Raw genomic sequence first — 10,956 nt, forward strand, 5'->3', positions numbered from 1 at the left:
CGAAAAGTTTCTACTTTTACACCCGTCGTAACTCTGGAACCGTTCACTTAACAAAATAATGCTTAGCATCATTTTGTTCGTTATTTAGTGTAGATTATTTTGTATATTGCACTTTTTGCGCTTAATCCATAGTTTTTTAAATATTTCCAAAAAACTGATAAAAACTACTAATTTACCAACTTCTCCCCCCCCCCTCCCCCCCAAAACCCGACGCTGAAAACGGTATAATTTTTTACCAAACAATATGTGGACAGTATACAACAGTTTGGAGTTGACGGGAAACTTTTACTTTGGATGTTGAGGTTTATGTCTAATTGCACTGTACTAAACGACTTAAGAATAAACACCTGCAACACAAAAAAAAACATAGGAGCTCAAAGAAGAGAGCGAAAAAAAAGGCCCGAAATCCCGATCTTGAATCCCGCGGGATTCCGCATGATATTTAGCGGGATTGAGCCCGCGGAATTTCTAATCCCGAAAAATTTTTTTCCACGTGAATGTTTTACAACTTTTGTCGCTCATAAAACGACATTTTTCACAAGCATCATCTGAAATTTAAATCACCTTCCTCGTATATCTGCAAGAAAAGAAAAAATAAACTTTGTGTCTCCTATAACGGATGGTGGATTTACCTCTTGAGAACATTATAAAAATCGAGCATTATTTTTTTAAAATTGAATTGCTATTCTCATTCGAGGTCTCAGTTTTCATAAATTCAGCAGTTGAGAAAAGGAATAAAATTTACAAACATTTTGGAAAATCATCGCTAAAATTTAAAATGCAGAAAATTACGCTTTAAAAAAATAAAGAAAGTGTATTTACGGATTGCAAAACCCGCTGGAGTAGCCTGAATGCAATGTTAGAGTTAAGGAATGCACTCAAAACAAACTTACAAAAGCACAATATTTTTCTTCAAAGGAGAAAGCAATGAAAAGCCTGACATTGTTAATACACTCGGCACGACTCTAAAAGAGGCGACAAAAACTTGGATGAAACACAGAATGACTTGCATGACACCATGACAGTGTATAAGTTAAACTGCTCAAGTTTTTAAATGTCCTTTGAAAGTGAGAGGTAAAATTAGCCAAGTTATCCAAAAACTTTCACTGAGACTGCGGCTCGGCGAAACCAAGCAAACCTTATGGTCCTTGCAGTAATGAATCAAATGCACTGATACAATGAACAACATTAATGAAGGAACAAAAGTACATTCTCAATGTAAGTTAATATGGATACAGCAAAATAGGCATCTTTTTTTTTTTTTTTTTCGAAATTTGCGGTTCTTTGAGCAAAAACCAAGCATAAGAAAAGAAATATCTATTTCAAAGGTGATGAAGAAAAAAAAAGGATCGTTTGCTAAATGTGCGCAATTAATTAATCTCTGTGACTCCACAACACCAACTTTGGAATCACAGCACGTGTTTTCATCATGAGCATCATTTTTTGAGCAAAAATCCTTTCCCATTCCATGCGAGTTTTGTTAAGACGCATTGAACTTTTTTAGGGCACACTTATGCGTACTAAACGATAATTTCAAATTGGGGATTGACTTTGTAGTGCGAAACAATTGGTGTACGGAATTCGAGAAAACTACTAATTCAAGTAACCAAAGAAGTCCTTCCTAAAAAACGCAATTTTTTCTATTTGACATAAAAATTTAATTAATGAAGTTAGTCCTGCGGGATCCCGCGGGATTGACATGACATAAATCTAATACTACACCACATAAAGTATAATTACAGTTCTTGCTCAAAGTTATTGACACAATCCTTTTAGAGTAATTGACCTAAAATTTTGATTCTTTTTTATTCAAATTATCAACTCAGAGACCGTGTAATTTAAAAAGTTTATTAGATGCAATGGGTTTCAAACCTGGACCTTAAACTACGCTACATGGACTATTACTACAGGTGCATCACAAAAGCATTATTGACCTTGAAACTTGACTTTTTTTCTTTTCTTTTTTTTGAAAATCATAAACTTTGAGACCGTTTAACTTATATAGCAAATGTTATTTTCTGTTTTTCTGTGTATTATACTATGGTGAATAATTCATCCTGTACTTACTTCCGAAGATCACACACGGCTTTCACAGATATCCGGACACAATGAATGCAAAAAAAAGTAACGAAAATAGCATTTTCAATTGATTTTTTGCCCCCAAAGCCAAAGGTGAGCTACCAAATAATGTATGCTAGTATGTACCTAGTACCAAGTAGTATCCATATTTTAAAAAAATGGCATGAGTCACTCATTGCTTTTGGAGCAAAACGATCATATATTAGTACTATATTTTCACGACCTTAAATTTGACCTCTACTGAAGGCCAATAAGTTTTTTTGAGAGGAAGGACTTTTTCTTATGACAATACTAGTAATACATCCTAAAAGTTTCAGAGAAATTGAAGGTGTCAACTGTCAGGCTCCTGTAGACTTCATCCAGCTTAAAAAAAAAAAATGATTCTTAAAAAAACTCAATTTTGGGCAATATTTGGTGACGTTTGGGGAGAGTTGGCGGGGGAGGGGGCATCTCCTTTGTAAAATTTTTAAAATTGATCCGTAAGACGTAGCCTGGATCATATTTAAGGACGTTAGAAATCTATCCGTTCTTTTATTTTATTTATTTATTTATTTTTTTTTGACATTGAAATCTTAAACACGCAATTTCAGACTTGATTTAGTAACGGTAGCAGAAAAGATGGGCCTGTGGGTTTTGTTTTGGGGCCGAAATCTTTTTTTTTTTTTTTTTGCAATTGAAGTCAATTTTATGCTATCGTTGGGAGGTAAAAGTTCTGGATCTCGCCAACGGAAATTTTTGAAAATGAAATTTTAAGCCGTGTAATGATGTTAAAATGAGGGATAGTGGTTCATTCCCCAAGAAATTTTCGAAATTGAAGTTTTTAAAATGCAATTTTAGGTTATCTTTGGAAACATTAGGTGAGGTAGATTAAGGGACTTTCCTTGGAAATGTTTTGAAATTGCAGAACTAAAAACGTACTTTTTTACGGCAAAGGTTCGAGTTTCATTTCTCCATTTCCCTCATTGCAACATACGCTCTGCTCTGATACTTTTTTACTCAAAAAAGCTACTTAGTGATTAGTAAAAATAAACACAGTGAGAATGCAAAAATTTAAGACTTTTCATCCTCCAAATTTTACAGAACATACCTATTTTTATAGAATATGCTTCTTTTACCGAAAGTAAAACTCTTTAAACTTTGGGCTGCGTTCGGCAGAAACAGTTCACCGGTTACACCAGTTACACCGTGTGGTAAAAATACATGCACTTCAATACAGAAAGTAAGAAACATATAACAGCAAAATATTTTAGGTAACATTTATGTGGGGCAAAATACATTTAGGGGGATCCTTTAGTGGACTCTTCACAAAATTACAAAATCACGCTTCTGAAACTTCTTACTTCTGCTAAAAGACCACTTTCGTATAGCTAGTTTAATTTTGATCTATTTCATTCTCTAAACTTCTGATTCATGCATGTTAATCTATTTATTTTTTATCAAAAATAAATTAATTAATTACTATCGCGATTTTCTGCCCGAAGTGTAGAGGACGTCAATTGATATCAGGAGAGCTGAGCATTCAAATCTTTGTTTATAACAATAAAATTGCTTTGTGATCTCAAAGGGAGCTAAAGATAAATGTAGATACTCAACGAGAAACCAGTTCTATGGCCAAATGAATAGGCAGTGTATGAAAAATGGAGATGAGTGGTTGCAGATTCATCCTGGGCGGGCTACGCTTTTGCCCGTTTAATCCAAGATTCGCACGTTCGATAGAGGCGAGTGGTTGGCTGCTGTACGGAGTTTTGTATTTAGTTATGCTACTCCATGGAGCTAACTTGCATTTCTAAATGGTAAAAAAGAAGTGGGTATGTACTTATAAAATTTTTGAAATGGGACTCTTGGCACTGAATGTCGGTTTCATGAGGTCTTGATAAACAAATTAATGGGTTTAAACGCTAATGATAGTTACTTGACGTTAATTAAAAACCGAACACATGAGAGAAAAATCCGCTGGCAAATTCGACACTCATCTGCTCGATTTTTCTGTGGACGACTTACATTTGTGACTAATTACTATCATTTTATGTATGTCGAAGGCAGAGGAGGCAGGGTTAACGAGAGGCCGTATCAGCCTAGTCGAACTTTAGAGGTCTCGAGGTTGCTCGGCAGGCCCGGATCTATGAATTTTGCCCCCCCCCCCCCCACAACAGAATCTGTATGGCCCCTCCCTAGAGACCAGCAATGTATGTTTGCAACGTCAATAAGTCTTACTGCTAGTTTTATCTTTTTTTCTTTTCAATTTCTTGGGCAGCTGGGCCCTTTAAGAGCGTTACCCCCCCCCCCCCCCGCACCGTGGGGTCTGTGGGTACGCAGATTCGGGCCTGAAAATCTGTAAGGCCCCACAATGTCTTGGGCCGTTGGGTCCCTTAAGGACACGCCCCCCCCCCCTCCCCCGCACTGCGGAGTCTGCGGGTGCGCAGATCCGGGTCTGCTGCTCGGAATCCGAGTAGTGAAAAAGTTAACTGACAAGGTGTTTACCTTGACTCTCGGCGGCCTAGAGAAGATGAGGAGCAAAAAGTCCTTCTGTTGTCATCCCTCTTCATCTCGATCAGGAATGTCATCATTCATTTTGAGGTGATTGTTGGTGGCCAAACACATTTAATATCAAAATTAATTTGATTCTTGCATTTTACTGTTTTGTATTATAGTAGGTTATTTAAATGCGATGGAGATATTTCTGCTTCATAGGCGTCATCACATAGTCGTAGACAGGGTGGGAACCGTCGGGACAAATCCTCCCCCGAAATTTTAACCTTTCTTCAAAAAATGAAGAAACGAAGACTCTCTATAACTCAAAACTCTTCCCTCTACTCCTCTCACTTGACCTTGTTATACAAATCTTCTTTCAGTCAGATACTTTCTTCTTCTCGCCCCTCTACACCCACACACACTTTTTTAAAACAACTTTCAAATAGTTGTATTTTTTTTAAACCTTGGTTCATCGCAGAACGCTAATGGCTCTTAATATTATTAAAAAACGCATTCTTTGATATACACTTCAACAAGAGACGTAACAGATTTACATGATAAAAACTACAATTTTTAATCCAGTCATACTTTTGATTAAATGCTTGATTTGGTAGTTTATAATTAACTAATGCATTTGTAGCCTTTAAGAATTTTTTTTTTTCTTCTTTTGAGGTGGCAATTGTAGATTACTTTTCAGTTGTGACTATTTTCATTTATTCGCTCGAAAGTTACTCTAAAAAAAAACCCATCGCATACATTTGCAGTTGCAATCGTAAACATGTAATAAATAAGCACTGTATGCTGTCTATTGGGTCACGCTGTCTATTATAGACGGTATTAGAGTCGGCAGTTCTTTTATTTTGTTGAGTTTAAATATAGTCATCAGATAGTGATCGTGATTATATATCGTATAAAAAAACGTCATACTAATTGATAAATAATTCTGGTGTTAATATATGGGAATGAAGAATATATAGAATGAAATATATGGGAATGAAATGTAAAAGAAAGAATCAGGGTCCAATCAAGCAGCCAAAGTGATGTGCTGGTAAAACTCGGTGCCCCTCTCACGAGAAAATCCATTCAAAGGAACGGATTTTCGTTATTAGTTAATTAAACTAATTATTTGATACTAATGTTTAATTACATTTTTGTTTAATTTTTGCAAACAACATAATAAACAAGGACGTAGCCAAGGGGTGGGTCCATGGGGTCCGGACCCCCCCTTCCCGAAAGACCCCTCTCCTTTTTTCTCAGTTGTTGTATCTCGCATCAACAAAATTTTTCCGAAAGATAATGATTTTATAAAACGCAGCACCCCCCTTAAATATTCCCCTGAAATATTTCTCCCTTTAAATATTCCCAGTAATCGGCAATTTTCTCAGCGCTTGAGTCAATTCAGAACACGAGAACCTCGTGCAACAACTGCAGGTACCCAATTTTCGTCTGCTTTTTGCTGTGTCACCTACTCCGTCCGAAACGGGGAAATGTCCCTTTCGACTTTCAAACCAGCTGGGTCCTGTGACCTTGAAATTCAACCCCTCTCCTTGGTCCATCAAATTGCCATTGGCAACGTAAAAACAAGCATTTATTGCCACTTTCGCCATATCCCACAGTCTCATTGGCGTGGTTTTCTTTATTTCTTTCTCTTTTTTTTTTTTTGGATTTTCGTGGGTTTCGTAGACGCATTGTACGAAAGACAGCCAGAGTAAGGTGCGTTCCTGGTGAATCAGTAATTGAATTCCGATTCTTTTCTGTTTTAACATGCAGTTTTTATCTAAGTCATACTTATAGGAAACATATCTAGAACAAAATTGTATGCAAAAGAAAATTAAGTTTACCCAAACTAGGTAAGTCGCAGTGCTTCCCTTTTAAAGTTTTCTTGATAATACGAGCAATTTTATGTGTTAATGTGTTTTTCCATTTAAAAACTAATTTTAGATTCTAAGCCAGCAGCGAAAAAAGAAATTCTACACATTTCGTGTGTTTGAGGATGACAAAAATAATTATTGATTTTTTTTTTTTTTTTTTTTTCATTTTAACTCTATATTTTTGGCATGGTTCATTTCAGATTCATTTTATATTTTGATAAAAATTTTATTTGAACTTTTAGATTACTTTTAACATCTCTCTCCTTTCTGAGTAACAAATTACGTAGATTTTTTACTGATGTTCCCCCCCCCCCCCCCCCAATATTTAAGCATGATCATGGAACATATTAAATGCCCAAAAAAAAATTCGTCTTTGAAGGTAAAATAAGTAAAATAAATGAATAAATAAAACTTGAAGTTAATGTAACAAACTTTTTACGGTATCAAAATTTTATAGAAAAATTAAATTGAAAATTACTTGAATATTTTACTGTGATCAGTTTATGAAATTACAAGTTCGGCCATATTAACGCATGTAATAAGTAATTTATTAGAAATTATTACTTTTAAATCTTACTGAATTGTGATTCTATGATTCCAAAAGAAAAACAGTTAGTTTTTAATTGACGAAAAAAAATCTTATTCGATGTTGTTCCATAAAACATATTTGTATTTGCATCATTGGAATACATTTTCTGATTTTTATTCACTGGCTTTGTACTAAGGAGTTATTTAATTAGGGGGTTTTTTTTTGGGTTTTTCACCCCTCTGTATCTCAGCCCCATGAAGACCACCGGAGTTGATTTTTGGTACACTCAATTTCTAGTGGCCCCTGACGCCGTAAACCAAAATACAATCCCCTAGACCATCAGGAGGAGGAGGTATTAAAGTTATAAAATCGCTGTTCCAAAAAGTTTTCGCTTTCTTTGACAGGGCTACAGCCCAGACGAAAAAAAGGAATCAAGCTGAAATTTCGCACACACATTCTTTGTGCCCTACTAATGTACCTTTTGTGCCATTTGACCCCCCCTCCCCTTCCCCCCTCGTTTTTACCCCCCAAATTGTACATTCCCGGGGTTCTATCACTGCCCCCCCGGGGGCTACGGTAATGATTTTTTGTATACATATTCTTGGGGGGCCATTGAGTGCATATACAAAATTCAACCCCCAGGGACATCATGGGCTGGAGTAATTAAAGTTTGAAAATCACTAATTTTCCCTAAATTCTTATGTACTTAGTCTCAGCTCATAGGGTTTGTTTATCTCGGACTGCAATTGCAAGGTTAGAACAGATCTAACAGTTATTCCAAAGTTGTCTTAGGAAATGAAATTCAATCAAGACTAAAACATATCCAACAGTTGCAACTAGACGTTAAATCGCGGATATCACTAATTTGCCACAGCGACTGCGCATGCGCGCAAACTTGGCTCATTGGGCTTTCTGTTTTCAGATTCTATGTTGTTTGTTTATACTTAAGCAGAGAAACAAATTAATAAATGAGATTAGAATGCTGTCTCCCCCCCCCCCCCCCAGTTTCGCCGATACAAAATTTCTTTTCTTCCTGTTTTTCAGTTTTGATATATTTATGGAGGGAAGAAATTTTAAATGTCTGCGCGAAACTGGGGTTAAACCATTACAATATTTTACGTTACAAATTATATTAAACTGTACGCATATGAATACGGCACATATAACTTTTTAATTGAAAGCGAAAAATAGCACTTTTTTATTGGTTTGCTTATTTTCTAAATTAATGGATTTTTCACAAACAATACATAATGAATTGAAAATATATGAACTGCGTGTGTGGATATCCGTGCTCTGCAGTAATTTGTTAGCTGAAAAATTTTTTGCAAATAATTTAAGCAAGACTTTTAATCAGCTTAGTCCGCGCGCAACATGCGCATTCGCTATGGCAAATTTGGGTTATCCGCGATTTGACATCGAGTAAAGTTGTATAGATCTTCTGACACATTCAAATTTAAAATATTTAATGGCTTTTTTTTTTTTTTTTTTTTTTTTTTTTTTTTGGCTTGGTGATAACATGCGTTATTTCGTTTTTTAAATAAACTTTTAAGAAAAACTAGGTATTAAACAAGACAAAGACTTCTATCAAAAAAAAGATAAATCACCAAACAATTAAAATTATCCCATAAAACGTAAAATAATCCACGATTTAAGAAAAAATTTAATTATACAAAAAGTGAAAAGCTAGATTAAAATAGCCCTCAAGCTGTAAAACATTTAAAGAAACCTTCATGAATATGTTGAATAATCTGTCAAATAAAGAAACTGTAATAGAATTTATTGCGAAGTTGTAAAATACTCGAAAGCAATATAATTTAAAATATAGTATTTTATTATCTAAGAAATTTTCTTTGCAACAGAGAGAGGATACAAGAATTCTAATAAAATTTAAACCGCCCAATTCTCGCAAAATGAAAATAGAATCTTAATAGTCAGAAAATAACTTGACGTAAAATTAGGCTAGTAACCATTATTGTTCCTTAAAAACACAAAACAGCGTTGTTTCAATTGAACATTTTTTGACTTGATGTTCTCAACTCTAAAAATACAGACAAAGTAATAATATCAATGCAAAACAATGTGATATCTCATCAAAAACAACCCTGTTGTAAAAATTTCCGAATTTTCCGAAGAAAACCTTTAACTTTTCCGCACAAAAAAGAAAACCTGCATCCTAAACCCAAAAATCCTCAGACATAAAAGGTTATGATATCTAGTTTGCCCGCTAAGTATCTGCCAAACTATCATCCTCCCTCTTCTCCTTTTTCATCACAGCTACTTCCATTAGAACCTCCTCCAACCTTCAACTCCTCAGAAATATGGATAGATCTTTTAAATTGTTTATCTTGTTTGGCGGGAAGCTTTTCAAAGTGAAGTGGTTGCTTGGTGAGCCTAATTGGAGTGAGGTTTTAAGCAGGTTTCCTCAAGGATCAGTGTTAGGGCCTGTTTTGTTCTGTTTCTGTCGTAAAAATATTTCTGGGAACATGAATTGTTTTGCTGATGATGTCAAAGTTATGGGGAGTATAGAAAATGAAGAACAAGCAAATCAGCTGCAAGAGGATCTAGATCATATTACGGAGTGGGCTGATAAATGGGGTATGGCTGTTAATGTTGGGAAATGTCAAGTGCTACATTTAGGGCATGGAAATAAGTGTACAAATTATTATTTGCAAGGTTCAGTCATTAGTCAGGCAGAAAAAGTTTCTGATCTGAGAGTCTTAATAAGTCAGGATTTAAAGTTTAGCCAACAGTGCAGCATAGCTAGTAACAAAACCAATAAAATGTTTGGGTTTATCAATACATCTATTTCAAACAAATCTAAAGAAGTTCTTCTGGCCTTATATAGAAGTTTGGTAAAACCTCATTTGGAGTATGCTGTTCAGTTTTGGATTCCTTATCTTAAGAAAGATATTCATGTATTGAAAAGGGTTCAAAGGCAGGCTACAAGGCTAATAAATGGACTTTCTCATTTAGACTATGATTCCAGGCTTAAAAGGCTAAAAATGTACAGTCTTGAGCAAAGAAACCAGTAAGCGAAATATCTTGCCTCAGTATTGCATAAAGGTTGACATACAAGAAAAATCATCTTGCATTAATGCTGCCTCAATATTGTTATGTTACTCCATTTATGCTGTCAGCTGGCTGCCACAATTTTGACTGACAAGGTGTATGCAGCATAATATCAAGAAAATATCAAGGTAGGCTGCTTTTTTAATATTGCATACGTATTGATATGACAGAATAATATCAAGATGTTGTCATAACAGCATGAAATCAAGGTCTAGGCAAGATGATCTTGCTTTTGTAATATTGCATACGTATTGATATGACAGGAAAATGTCAGGATACATTGACATGACAGTATGAAATCAGCACGTTTGCAAGGTGTTTTATCCATTTATTTATTTGTATTAATTTCACTTTAAACTCGAGAATTAAATTTCATTCTTTAATTATTTCTGTTATTCTTCAAGATAGTTTTCTAGCCTAAGAATATTTTCAAAGCTGACATCTGATCGGAAATTCATATAAAGGTATTAATATTACTCGCAATTTAATTTAAAAAATAAATGTTTCTTCGTTTTGCGTAATACTTGACTTATTTTTGAAATTCATGCTTCTAATTGTATTATAAAGACATACAATGCCTAGTTAGGAATAATTGCGGAAGTTTTTATAGCACATTTAAGAGTAAAGATTGCAAAATAATAGTACATTTTCAAATGGATGTCAGCATTGAAAATATCCCATGAACAAAACATATGAATTTATCTTAGAGAATAACATAAATAACCATTGAATAAAATTAATCTTACGTGAGATTGAAGTGATAATACGAAATTCTGGGCTTCATGTCCTTTGTTTCAAAGTCTAGGGAAATCAATATCATCTTGACGGCGTCAACATGTATGCAATGTTGTTATTTTAAGGTAATATCAATATTGATATTTTAAGATGAATGCAATGTTGCATACGTGTTGTTATTGTAATATTGCTTTTTAACCT

Source organism: Uloborus diversus, chromosome 1 (assembly GCF_026930045.1).
Source record: "Uloborus diversus isolate 005 chromosome 1, Udiv.v.3.1, whole genome shotgun sequence".
Lineage (NCBI taxonomy): Eukaryota > Metazoa > Arthropoda > Arachnida > Araneae > Uloboridae > Uloborus > Uloborus diversus.